The 14,383-nt window shown below is 35.9% G+C and overlaps 1 long non-coding RNA gene across 1 annotated transcript; it reads right to left on the reverse strand.

The window, feature by feature from the left end:
- Nucleotides 1–12,427: 12,427 nt before the first annotated feature.
- LOC113467808 lies at nt 12,428–14,126 on the reverse strand. The gene is made up of 2 exons (XR_003391754.1): nt 13,601–14,126; nt 12,428–13,099 (listed from the first exon to the last, which is right to left on the reverse strand). It is a non-coding gene; the product is annotated as an uncharacterized LOC113467808 (long non-coding RNA).
- Between the last annotated feature and the right edge of the window lie 257 nt (nt 14,127–14,383).

Raw genomic sequence — 14,383 nt, forward strand, 5'->3', positions numbered from 1 at the left:
ACATATTCAGAAATTAAGAAATTGAATGAAATTGAAACTAGGTAGTTATCAATTTACCTTCGTTGGATTTGGGGTGATAACTGTCAGATTATGTCCGCGTTCAGCTAATCTCTTGGCAACGGCTAGTAAAGGCATTTGATGGCTATAAGATGCCGTTGGGAATATGGCCAAAATATTGGCCGATTCTACAGTAGAAGTGACTACTATGGCCATCACAGCCCATGCATAGTGTGAACTCTCCATTTTCTGAAATTAAGCATTTAGAAAGGATTACCAAAATGTCATACAAAATAGTGAAATACCTACATGAATAAAGATTAATAAGATTTTGAAAATTGTATACTTACCTACCTACTTATCTACCTACGTCACTCTTTGATTTGCCGCTCCTTCTTGATTCTCTGCTCCTTCCTCGTTCTAACAGGAAGATAATAACAGGTGTCACACATTTTTTGTGTGACGTGGCGTACAAAGTTAAATTACTACGTGCGTATGCCGCGTCACAACATATGTGTGACGATCTAAAGTAATGTGGCCTATGAGGATAAAATCAAAAAATTAGCTTGGCAGTCAAAATGTTAATGGTATTATTATCATCATTATTAAGGGTACAATCATCTCATACATACATACCTATCTACATACAATATTCATGCGTATTAGAAATATTGTATATCATCTCATACATAATTATCTACCTAAATTCTACATGCTTATTAGAAATATTGTAATTATGTACCTATTTGTTGAATTGTTTTCCATTGTTTTTGAGTGAGAATCTTGTTTATCAACTATTTCAACTAATTCCTAGTAGATCTAGGTAGGTACACTCTGAGGAAAGTAGTTGACGCTTGTGTGACGTGATATTATCATAGGTAGGTGCTTTCTTTTTAATCATTTATGTGATTTCACACTCTCGTCAGATAATTACGCAATAGTGTTATCAAATTTCCTGACTTAAATATAGCTATGTACCAACTTATTATTCCTAGCTGCTTTATTTATTTGTTTTCGTAAACAAAACGAATCTCTCCATTTTCTGATAAGGTGACAAGTGCAAGGGTTTCAAATTATTCTATTTGAGAGATAAAAGTCGAGAGTTGAGAAAGTTTAAAATAAAGTGACTTTCAAAAACTTATCCTATTTAAGTAGGTAAATATAAACACTAGAAAATTCAAGTAGATCTTAAACCACCTTGCGAAGTGTTCGTATTCCATTGCATCAATCTCAATCTCTGACATCCTCAATTCATTTGAAGTACCTAATATTGCGTAGAGAATAAAAAAGGAGGTATACCTATCTATCTACTGAAAATAGATACCAAACACCCTAATGGAAGAAAGCAGTCTTATATGTATGGAGATCAAATGACATTTTTCACTGATTCTTAACTTAAATACCTAGGCTCATATTTTATGGTTACCACTTCACTAAATCTATTTAGGTACCTACCTATTTCAACATAGTCCTTTCCTGTTTGATAACGGTAGGCAGGTACGTAAAGATATTAATTTGATTATTATTAAGGTAGTTATGTATCAATACTTGAACCTACCTTTTATCAATTGAGATTATGAATTTTATGAAGAATCCAATCCTCTAAATCCGCATTGTTGATAAGTTGTTGCCTTTTCGAAAATATCAATCTTTCACTTTACACCGAAATATTGCTTTTGATTGTTCAGATGAGAACAGTCAATATTATTATTCAGAAATGAGCAACAAGAAAAGCACAAAAAACATGATTTAATTTGAAAAATAATTATAATTATTGTAAAAAAAAAAAAAAAAAAAAAAAAAAAAAAAAAGAAATATTTAAAAAAAAAATATATGATGTTTTTATCAAGCAGAAGACGGCATACGATATCGGTCTCGGCATGCTGAACCGCTCTTCCGATCTTTGAAAAATAAATGATTTTTTTACTTGATGATGTACCTCATTTAATAAACTATGTACAATTGTACATCGACACTGACACACATCTGAATTATCTCTAATGTGTTATTTCATAGTATAAATGTCTGACATGTTATTTCATAGTAAGAAATGACGACAGGCCCTAAATTTCGCAATGACCTTCAAGCCAGGGGCTATTGCAAGTTGAATGCATTAGATTCCGACTGTTCATTAAAGTTGAGCAACGCTATTGGTAGCTGAAAGGGTAGCCGGTCAATAATACGTGCTCTTGTCTCTTTCGGGGTTTACTCAATAGAATAGAATATACCTTGTTTATACTACCAGCATAGGACTGAAAAGTCCCTTTACTCTCGCAGTCTAAACAAGATCTTATATATTTGATTGGTAATAACATTACATTTTATGGAACAATAATTAAGACCTGTTTAAATTAAAAAAAAATGTGAGGGCAATTTTATTGAGGGTTTAATTTCCACCGAAAGAGGCGGTATATTGTGTCAGCCACACACGTTCAGACTGTCTGAGAGACCTAGCTCAGACTGTCTGAGAGACCTAGGTCTGTCAGGCAGTCTGAGCGTGAGTGCCTGGCCTTTGAAGGGTTGTCCCTCACATGCCTCCACTAAAAAAAGACCTTCAAATCATTTTGTTTCGACTGTTGAGGGAGATAAGCTTGTGTCTTTCGGCTTCCAACTCTTGATAATAAAATAAAAATGTTACGAGTGAGTCACTTACCTGGGATCAATTAAGAAATATTTATTTTAATGTTTTAATTTTAATATGCAGAGATTATTAAATTTTACGATTCACATTTCTATCTATGTAGATATTGAAATATTTACTGGAAGAATAGGTACGAGTAAAATACAAGAAAAAAGACAACTTATATCAAAAGACCGACTTTGTTGATAAAATTTGACGGACAAATTTATCCAAATGTCCCCACGTCAAGAAGACTCGTGCATACGAGTTCTATACACTATGATTAAGAGTTCAAAGTACACTGATTTGAAAAAGTTGGGTATACATACCTAATGTAGTATGTAATATTGAGTATGAAGGTAATCTTGAGTCTGGTAGGTACCTCACTATAATGGTATAATGTGAGCAGTAGGGACTTACAAGTACCTACCTACATAAAATATGTATCTCAGATGATGATTGTGGATCAGTAAAGGAACACAACAACAATCACAACTCAAACATTGTAGGTACAATGGTACAAAACAAGGCCTACAAATTGATAGTTACAATGGAATTCTATCTTGGTTTCTTAGGCCAGCCACTCACTATCAGGTAGACCTGACGACAGGTAGGTACACCTGATAGTGTGTGTGCTCATCAGGTATCAGGTAGACCTGACAGACGGACCTTTCAGCCGTACTTGTCAGGTCTACCTGATAGTGTGTGTGCTCATCAGGTATCAGGTAGACCTGACACGCGGACCTTTCAGCCGTACTTGTCAGGTCTACCTGATAGTGTATGTGCTCTCCAGGTGTACTTGTCAGGTCTACCTGATAGTGAGTGGCTGGCCTTGGTTCATGTTTGCTGAAAAGTTTAAAAAATCTTTTTTTTTTCTTTTTTTTTTTGCGTGACTAGTGACCTATAATTTAAGTACAGCTGTGGTGAGCGTACATAATACTTACGTATGTCTTGATAGTGGGTATGTCTTGACCATTACTTCTGAATTTCGCACGAATCAGTCAGTAGTCGGGAAGGTCACAAAGAGGTCCGTCAGTATGGAACTGTAGCTATGAGAGTACAGTTGTCTTAACTTTGCTTTTTAGTAAACTGTTTTTATTTTAAAATCATTCATTTTTAATGGCCCAAACTTTGCTTTTCTGTAAGCTTTAGAGCTGCTCAGTTTACATTTTGTAATGATAAAAATTTATAAATATAAAGCCCATTTTCTTTTACCCCACTGGGTATCGAACTCGGGACCTCCACTGTGATGCTGTGTATTAGGTACTAAAATTTAATTAGGTATTGTATATCGCAAAGCGTAATGAGGTAATCAGCAATCACATTAACCTGTCCTAGGTATTAGTCAAAAAGTTCATTAACCTCTAGACTTGAGCACTTAGGCAATACCTACCTGTGATCTCAGTACCTACCTACATATAGGTACTTGCTAGGTATATCTCTAGGTACTTTTATCAATTTACCTACATTTTACAACAATACTTTTTTCGGCTCGATTAGGTATTTTAGCTTGGCTGGGTTTACCTCGCACTCTTCTGTTCAGGCGAGTGTCTTGACCACTACACCGCCGAGGTAGGCAACCTGTGATCTCAGTAACTACCTACATATAGGTAGGTATATCTCTAGGTACTTTTATCAATTTACCTACATTTTACAACAATACTTTTTTCAGCTCGATTAGGTATTTTAGCTTGGCTGGGTTTACCTCGCACTCTTCTGTTCAGGCGAGTGTCTTGACCACTACACCGCCGAGGTAGGCTAACTTGATTCTTATGTAGGTATAAATCTCCCTACAGTCCCTACCTATGTATGTGGGTGAGATGGGAACTCATATGGTAGGTATGTAGGTAGATTGTAAGTATGTACATGGAGTTAGAGGTATATTCTCATTGCAAACCCCAGTTTTATTTTATAGTTTTCAATTTCCTCTCTCATTGGTAGAATGAAAGCAATTCCAGAGATCAATTAGACAGATAAATGTGTTTTATCTAACGGATTTATCCCGAAGAATTAATTGCACTTTTCGTATCTCGATCTCTATCGTAAATTCAATTACCTTTGTTAGACTTCTACTTTTAAAAACCAACTGAGCATTGATTGATCACAAGATACCTATCTGTGTCAGGAGGTACATAAGTTATCTACCTAATAGCATGGGTATCAGTAATACCTAGGTCCTAGGAGGTTGGTTATCTTAAATTACTCGTAGGTAATTATTCTTTTCAAATCTAATGCCGTAAAATCTTTTATTCGTCCCTTTTCAAATCATCATGTTTGTCCAAATCCAAAATCTAAAGATTCATACGCCGAAAATTTACATTATACTGAGCGTCCAGGACAAAAAGTCTAGACTTGAAATTTTCTCATTTTCCTTTCCTAATGACGAAAGTTAACTTTGTGGTAAGAATCCTGTGGGATGAAAAATCTCTCTCCTAACTTTTATTCGTCCCTTTTCAAATCATCATGTTTGTCCAAATCCAAAATCTAAAGATTCATACGCCGAAAATTTACATTATACTGAGCGTCCAGGACAAAAAGTCTAGACTTGAAATTTTCTCATTTTCCTTTCCTAATGACGAAAGTTAACTTTGTGGTAAGAATCCTGTGGGATGAAAAATCTCTCTCCTAACTTTTATTCGTCCCTTTTCAAATCATCATGTTTGTCCAAATCCAAAATCTAAAGATTCATACGCCGAAAATTTACATTATACTGAGCGTCCAGGACAAAAAGTCTAGACTTGAAATTTTCTCATTTTCCTTTCCTAATGACGAAAGTTAACTTTGTGGTAAGAATCCTGTGGGATGAAAAATCTCTCTCCTAACTTTTATTCGTCCCTTTTCAAATCATCATGTTTGTCCAAATCCAAAATCTAAAGATTCATACGCCGAAAATTTACATTATACTGAGCGTCCAGGACAAAAAGTCTAGACTTGAAATTTTCTCATTTTCCTTTCCTAATGACGAAAGTTAACTTTGTGGTAAGAATCCTGTGGGATGAAAAATCTCTCTCCTAACTTTTATTCGTCCCTTTTCAAATCATCATGTTTGTCCAAATCCAAAATCTAAAGATTCATACGCCGAAAATTTACATTATACTGAGCGTCCAGGCCGCCCGATTTTGTATGGCCGCCCGATTTTTAATCAAGTATGCAATGTGCTATACTAAATTCCTTACATGCCTTGTTTGTTCCGTCAGTACAAGGATTATACATAAATAGTACCTAAATACCTACCTAGGTATCTGCCATTAGATTAGATTTTTCCTATGAAATGTCACTTAGGTACTTCGGTTGCTGCAAGTGCGCTAAATTGAAACACACTGATATTTTTACGAGCGTAGGTGCCCACGGTACCATTTATATCAGATTTGAATAGCAAAATAATGTCGAGAATTTTATATCATGGCAGACCTGCGATATATTTCGTACCATCTCATATCCACATTCAGACAGGTATGACAATAATTCCCCTATTCCCCAGGAACATTAGTCTACTCTTGACGGGAAGTATTTCATTCCAAAGGCTACACACTACACACAGGGTTTCAAATTATTCTATTTGAGAGATAAAAGTCGAGAGTTGAGAAAGTTCAAAATAAAGTGACTTTCAAAAACTTATAAGAGGGGTTCGTTTGTACTACCTACCTATTATACACATATATCTCTCTATAAAATACATTTGATAGCATTAACTTTTTATGATGTAGGTACTTAGATATTATTAGTTCATACATCATAAACTTTTTGGTCCAACTTTCGAAGGGACTGACTAATCCTATGAAAATGGTAGACAAATTATTTTATTATTTTCATAGATTTGGTTTTGCAGCTGACTACGCGCTACTCAAAATCGCGTCCAATATGAGACGGGCCTAATTTACCATCCGCTAAAACAGATTATGAAGGTCCAAAAGCCCCTCTGATGAGCCTTCTCCACCTTCAACTAGCCCTTCAGAGTTGACCTTCAGTCTCCAGATGATATAATTACTGTAAAGTAAGGATAGCTAGGTGGCTGGAACAAGCAGCCCTTCGCCCCTGTAAAAGTAGCTGGGACAAATTATTTGCCATCGTCAGGTAGGAACGATAATCAAGTGCTTTCAGTTTTAACTCAATTAGCTCTCTGGGCCCGGAGAGGCCAGGGTTAATTTATTAATTAGAAATCTAATCAGATTACCAGCGAGTTTCATCAAAATAACCCTTCGGGCTAAACGAGTATTTGAAGGACAGACATAAAACATGGGGTGTAGGGAAGGGTTTCATTTCATGAGCTTTATCAGCAAAAGTGTGCATTATCAGATCAAAAGAAAAAGTTTTGGACATACCTACCCGTTTCTCGATATGGGTATTCGTTGAAGTCTTATATGTATCTGCTTCGGGCTACAGATAATTCAGACTAGATGTCGAGAGGGTTGTTTGCGACTTTTCAAAACACAAGTTTGAAGTAGATCAAATTTGGAAAACCTTATCAGAATTAAGTTGGGTGCCTATCTGCCTATCATTTAGAGTTTGCATTAAGAAAGCTCCGCTTTGGTAGTTCCTTTCTTTATCAAGAAGAAATCTTAAATCGTTTTCTCATAGAATTCCTATCTCCAAATCTATTGAAGAAGATTAGGTAGGTATTTCGAAAAGCAATCCGAGAGAGAATGACGACTTCGTCAAAATGAACTGACACTAGGTATTTAAAATGGTTCAAGAAGATACTTACACCACTTGCAAGCCTAAATAAGGACCTAATACCTACCTATTCAAAAGTAGGTAAGCACTCAGTCTCTTGTTTTCAATCTCACACCAATAAAGGTCAGAATAAAAGGGGTAAAAGAGGAGAAAAAGGAGGAGAAATGAAAAGCAAATAAAAAAGACAGACCTGTAAAGAGCTAATGGTGATCTCAAAGATGTTTATAGGGCCGTAAAGCTACATTAGATTTTCGGGGAAAGGTTATCAAAACAAACGTAAAAAAGCTGTTAAAGAAATTGAAGATGAGATATGTTGGGAGTGAGGTACTTGATGGAACTAACGTGTGAAGTTGTGAAGTACTCTTCTTCTCCTCCTACTTAAGTTTCATCTTCATCTACTCTCACTTCAGTTTCTTCCATTTCCTTTTCATCAAGCGCGAATTGAACATTTTCCTCAAATCCTGAAATGGAAAGAAAAAAGGAAAAAGAATACATAATTGTTAATTCCCTACCTTTAACTATACCTACAGAAGGTAACCAGTATTACCTAAAATGGTAATTGTGTAGGTAAATAGTAAGTATAATAATTAGGTACCTAGGTAGATTTTGGCAGATCCTTACTGAAGTCCTTGTGTCTGCCAAGATGTCGTCCTTTGAACAGACCTTGGCATCCATAAATTTACATTTGATTATATTTTAATTCTGGGTTTTATGCAAGAAAAAAACGAAAGAAGAAGAAGAAAGGGAAGAGAGGGAGGGAGAGAAAGTGATACGTCAGAAAGTAGAGAAAGAGTAGGGAAATTGAGAAACTGTGCTTTCTCTTCGCTTTCGGAAGGATAAGAAATCAGCAGTTACAGTTCCCTCCATCAAAACCTACGGTTGACCAGCGGTACTGAAGATCCCAGAGCTAACTAATTATGCAGCGCTGCGATTAACAATATCTCAATGTCTCGGAATTATCTGAGCTACCTAACTAGGTATCATGGAACTCGGAAATGTAAGAACTAAGTAGGTATATTGTGTCTGATAGGTACGCTAGGTATTTTCCTTCTATTGTTTCACGACGTAGACAATTATTAATCATACCCCATTATTCAGCAAACGTAGAAATGAATATAGTCTTCCTCTTCTTCTCCTCCTACTTAAGTTTCATCTTCATCTACTCTCACTTCAGTTTCTTCCATTTCCTTTTCATCAAGCGCGAATTGAACATTTTCCTCAAATCCTGAAATGGAAAGAAAAAAGGAAAAAGAATACATAATTGTTAATTCCCTACCTTTAACTATACCTACAGAAGGTAACCAGTATTACCTAAAATGGTAATTGTGTAGGTAAATAGTAAGTATAATAATTAGGTACCTAGGTAGATTTTGGCAGATCCTTACTGAAGTCCTTGTGTCTGCCAAGATGTCGTCCTTTGAACAGACCTTGGCATCCATAAATTTACATTTGATTATATTTTAATTCTGGGTTTTATGCAAGAAAAAAGCGAAAGAAGAAGAAGAAGAAGAAAGGGAAGAGAGGGAGGGAGAGAAAGTGATACGTCAGAAAGTAGAGAAAGAGTAGGGAAATTGAGAAACTGTGCTACCAACTAAAAAAAAAAAAAAAGAAAAAAAAAAAGAAAAAGAGCAGAAGCGTACCACACATACGGTAGAAGGCTGTCGTAAGAGTCGGCACTTTTATTTTGAGTTTTACTGGCAAAGTTCTTTATTGCAAGATTTGATTTTAAGTTGGATAATAATATTAATATTACAATAATACAATTAACTTTAATCTAGTTATTTCAGGACTGTAGATACGTTTCTAGGATTGAACTATTAGTTATATCACCAAGTAACTATTAAGGTGTACCATTTTATTTTATACCTCGAAATAGTCACCATCGATGTGTCAGACCATCACCTATCCAGATTCCAATTTCAATGGTTGTCACGTCACGTAGGGTTCCGTCGAAGGTATACCGACCTTAGTTCAAATTTTGTCTAGAGGTGAAACTAATATCTTCGCCACCGGTTGCATCTACCTACGTGAAAAATATAAAAAAATATCAATTAACATGGTTTCTCCCGCAATTTCCTTAGAGCTTTTCAATTAAAATTTCCAATCAGCGGAAAAAAATGTCGCTTTATTTTGAGTCAACATTGTTGGGTGGTTGTAACAGAAGAGAACTACTTTTTTTTAGTTAACCTTCTTAGGTGATTGTAACAGAAGGGTAGCTAGGTAGGTGAGTATTTTATGGATTTGGGTGCAACGTCACTGTTAGCCCCTACTCTTATGTGTTAAGGTTTATAATTATAGTGACGAGAGTTTTACACGAGTTGTTAGGCTGTGTCTACAAATAATCGACGCGAAGGCCGTCGATCGACGAGGTGAATCTATGTTGTCAAGACAGTGTGGACGGTTTTAATTGACATCGATCGACAGCCGGTGACAATAATTTTGTGGATACAGCTTTACAGTCAACATTGAATTCAATATAGTAGCTACATTAGTTGTTACAGTCAATGTTGATTATGACTACGTTTTCTTTTCAAAGTACAAGTACTTTTTCAAATACCTACACAAAGTACTTCGACGTAAAGCCAAAAAAGATGGGGGGGCTGGGGCAGTAAAGGGGGAGCAAATATTTTTTTATAAGGGAAAAAAAACTTTAGTGAAACTAGTACTCGTATATTCAAGGGTCTTGTGTACGTTCACTTAATCCCATTTATTGAGATAATGCGGTTTGACCCTCTTTATTCTCCCTCTGCTCTTCATCTCCCCCATGAGTGTTTTTTACAGACCACCAGTGACGATGGGAAGAAAATTTGATGGGCTTTCGACACAACATGGATTTGTAAATTTGTAGTAGGTAATTAAAAAAGCTGAATTCTTGAGGCGAAACAAGCACATTTCACTATTTTTTGAGATTTTGAGGGTATCACAGATTTCAAGTCTCAAGTGTACTCAATTATTGTATCATAGTCCTAAACTGTACTCACATGGCTGAGTGCACCCTGATTCCCTGAAAGCCAAGGGTGACAAAGGGAGGGTGGGATAAAGGGACTTTTTAGTATATTCTATTCCATTGGTTTTTTGACGAGGTTGTTTGATAGGACAACGGAGACCTAATCGTCTCGAAATCGAGAGAGAAGGACAGGATAGGAGAAAGCCAAGGCGTTCCGAATTTGAACCTTATCTGTTAAGGATAAAGTTTGTCCCTGGGCTACTCAATTATTGTATCATAGTCCTAAACTGTACTCACATGGCTGAGTGCACCCTGATTCCCTGAAAGCCAAGGGTGACAAAGGGAGGCAAACCAAGTTCACAATGCACAGAATATGTAGTGCCTAATAGTGGGTTTACACGCTCAAGCCATTTGTACAAACTGGCTTGCGCAAACTGGTTTGAACAAGTGAATCGTAGCGTATTGAAGTTTGCAGCCTTGAAGTTTGCAGAAACCAAAATAACTTTCACAAATTTGTGCAAACCGAACAAACCGGCATGCGTAAACTAGTTTATGCAAATGGCTTGAGTGTAAACCCACCTTAAAACACCACGATTTGAGCAAAATTTCTAAAGTTCTCCACAATTTGTTCTCTGTTCCAGATGGTCAATGCAATAAGAACTGGTTTCGTTCTGTTCTTCTGTATGCTTCTGCTGGTGATGATCTCTGCACATCCCGTGTCACCTTAAAACACCACGATTTGAGCAATATTTCTAAAGTTCTCCACAATCTGTTTTCTGTTCCAGATGGTCAATGCAATAAGAACTGGTTTCGTTCTGTTCTTCTGTATGCTTCTGCTGGTGATGATCTCTGCACATCCCGTGGCCAAGAGTGTCGGCTCCGACAGTTTTCAGACAAACGAAATAGGCGATGTAAGTTCTTCAAATTAATGTCAAATAGGTTACCAACAATACCAACTAACCTAATGGTTCAGTGAACTCCAAAACTCTCTTAGATTAAAGACATACCTACCAACCAAACTAGTGGTTCACTGAACTTCAAAACGCTCTCGGATGAAAGACCCTTAAAGAAGCCCCAAAGACCAAATTAGGTCGAAACTCTAATGAACAAATTTAATGTTCTTTATGTGATGAACATTTTTTTCTAAAATTACCTGTTCAAAATTGTTCAAGAATTATTTTTCGAAGAACAGACAATCTAAATTAAAATCGACGGGGTACCTACCTAAATTTCATTAGAACTCAGTTGACTCAATCACCTATTTTATCAAGGATAAAGTTTGTCAGGCAATATCATACAATGGTTTGGCGTTTCGCGCGGACGCCGCGGCGGTAAACCAATAGTACCACAATTCGGTTTCAGCCCAACAGATTCAACTCAAACTCCGTGATCGAGTAGGTTTCACACTGGTCTTGCACTTCAGGAATTCCGGGTACATAAAATAAATAATGATGAGTTTTTCACGGAATTTTCCTCTGAAAAATAAGCAAGGAAATGTAATATGTAGAAGAAATTCGCCTATGATAACGTAGCCTCATTACAATTCGGTTTCAGCCCAACAGATTCAGCTCAAACTCCGTGATCGAGTAGGTTTCACACTGGTCTTGCACTTCAGGGATTCCGGGTTCATAAAATAAATAAAGATGAGTTTTTCACGGAATTTTCCTCTGAAAAATAAGCAAGGAAATGTAATATGTAGAAGAAATCCGCCTATGATAACGTAGCCTCATACGGAATTCCCTGAAATCTCGGAGTGCATGATGAAAAGGGTTTTCATTTTCACAGATTGGACACATTTCGAAACAGATTTCAGGAAAAGAGACACATACAATCAAGCTTTATAATCTCTCTCTCTCTCTCCATTCAACATCTGGTTGAACATTTTTTTCCACATTCGTGATCATTACACAAATTATTATTATTATTATTATTATTATCATTATTATTATTATTATTATTATTATTATTATTATTATTATTATTATTATTATTATTATTCACAATGCACAAAATATGTAGTGCCTAATGGTGGGTTTATACGCTCAAGCCATTTGTACAAACTGGCTTGCGCAAACTGGTTTGAACAAGTGAATCGTAGTGTATGAATGCAGCCTTGAAGTTTGCAGAAACCTAAATAACTTTCACAAATTTGTGCAAACCGGCATGCGTAAACTAGTTTATTATGCAAATGGCTTGAGTGTAAACTCACCTTAAAACACCACGATTTGAGAAAAATTTCTAAAGTTCTCCACAATCTGTTCTCTGTTCCAGATGGTCAATGCAATAAGAACTGGTTTCGCTCTGTTCTTCTGTATGCTTCTGCTGGTGATGATCTCTGCACATCCCGTGGCCAAGAGTGTCGGCTCCGACAGCTTTCAGACAAACGAAATAGGCGATGTAAGTTCTTCAAATTAATGTCAAATAGGTTACCAACTAACCTAATGGTTCAGTGAACTCCAAAACTCTCTCAGATTAAAGACATACCTACCAACCAAACTAGTGGTTCACTGAACTTCAAAACGCTCTCGGATGAAAGACCCTTAAAGAAGCCCCAAAGACCAAATTAGGTCGAAACTCTAATGAACAAATTTAATGTTCTTTATGTGATGAACATTTTTTTCAAAATTATTCAAAATTTGACAGATTGTTCAAGAATTATTTCTCGAAGAACAGACAATCTAAATTAAAATCGACGGGGGACCTAAATTCCATTAGAACTCAGTTGACTCAATCACCTATTTTATATTTTTTATATTCTTAATCTACATATGATTTTCAAGGAAAAACCATTTCTTTCAGACAAAATTCTCTAATTAGGTAGTAGATGATAGTTAAATGAAGTCGGTTTCTGCGATGGGGCACTGAAACAAAGGATAGAATTAAGAGTTTATCACCACCAAGAATTCGACCCTATTTAAAGGTACGCCCCTACCTTCTTTTGGTTGTTTTTGTAGCAATGCTTAGAATTCTTTATTGAATTTTATTTGTTTCTGACCACTTTTGTGGTTGTACTAACTCTTTCATCCTTCATTATTGTGGTGAATATTCTCTCCAAATGAAAAGAGAATACCCAAGAACCCAAGTATTGAAATTTCCCTCACGTAACTTTTAATACCTACGTTCATATGGAAAAAGAATTAAATTGTTTCCCTACACGAAGATAAACAAGATTAAAATAAAGAGGCATAAAAAATGTTATTAAGTTAGTCGAATAATGCTATTCATGTCCTTGGTATTTTTCTTTACATTGTTTCTGATGCCTACTCCGCCTTCGAGTAAATTCTCATGTTGGTATCCTCAATTTTATTGCCATTATGGTAAGTTAGGTTTTGTAAATACTTAATTAAGTACATAATAGATACCTTCAACTTATTGCAGATCCAGTGGGAAAGAAGGTTGTGCCTGAAACAGAAGGTAAACTGTGGTTAGTATATTTTTTTAAAAGGTAGGTAGACTGCTGATATCTACCTACTTACAATAATTAAGAAAATGTGGAGGAGGTATGTAGTAGGTATCTTTTATATTCTTCATCGATCTATTTTAGTAGATACCTATTGTTAAAAAAAATTGATTGAAAATTCCACTTTTTTTGGTCTCCACCAGTCGTGTGTGAAAGAAAAAGAAAAGAATTCAGAGGATATTAAAATAAGCTAGTTGGAATGTACCCTAATGTAGAAAAAAAACAACTTGACAACTTATGCTTAACGTTTGGAAGCGTTTATTTCATGTGGGTAGTATAGTAAAGCAACATCAGAAGACAAAGTTCAAGTTAAACTTTTCATACTTGAGGGAGAAATGCTTTCAAGAGCCATCATCACTTCAACATTTAACTCTTTATCATAATATTTTAACATTACTCCCCACCCTCACAGAAAAGTCCCGTGCTATTTAAAATATACGTACATGTACAGGTTAAAATGCTTAAATGAACTGAATGAACGGCTGTGAACGTATTACCAATTGGAAACTAATAAAATGCCAAAAAACCTTGAAGGCCTATTTCGTGTGAATATAGGCCGGCGCGGGCCGACGCTTCGAATACTTGATGTTCGCGCGCCTCCAAGCACGCCTAATTCGCGTCTCATAATAATCGGATTTTCTCCCCTCTCGTAAATTCATTTCAGCAAAAAAAAAAAAAAAAAAAA

Source organism: Diaphorina citri, unplaced genomic scaffold (assembly GCF_000475195.1).
Source record: "Diaphorina citri unplaced genomic scaffold, Diaci psyllid genome assembly version 1.1 scaffold556, whole genome shotgun sequence".
In the NCBI taxonomy this organism is placed as follows: Eukaryota; Metazoa; Arthropoda; class Insecta; order Hemiptera; family Psyllidae; genus Diaphorina; species Diaphorina citri.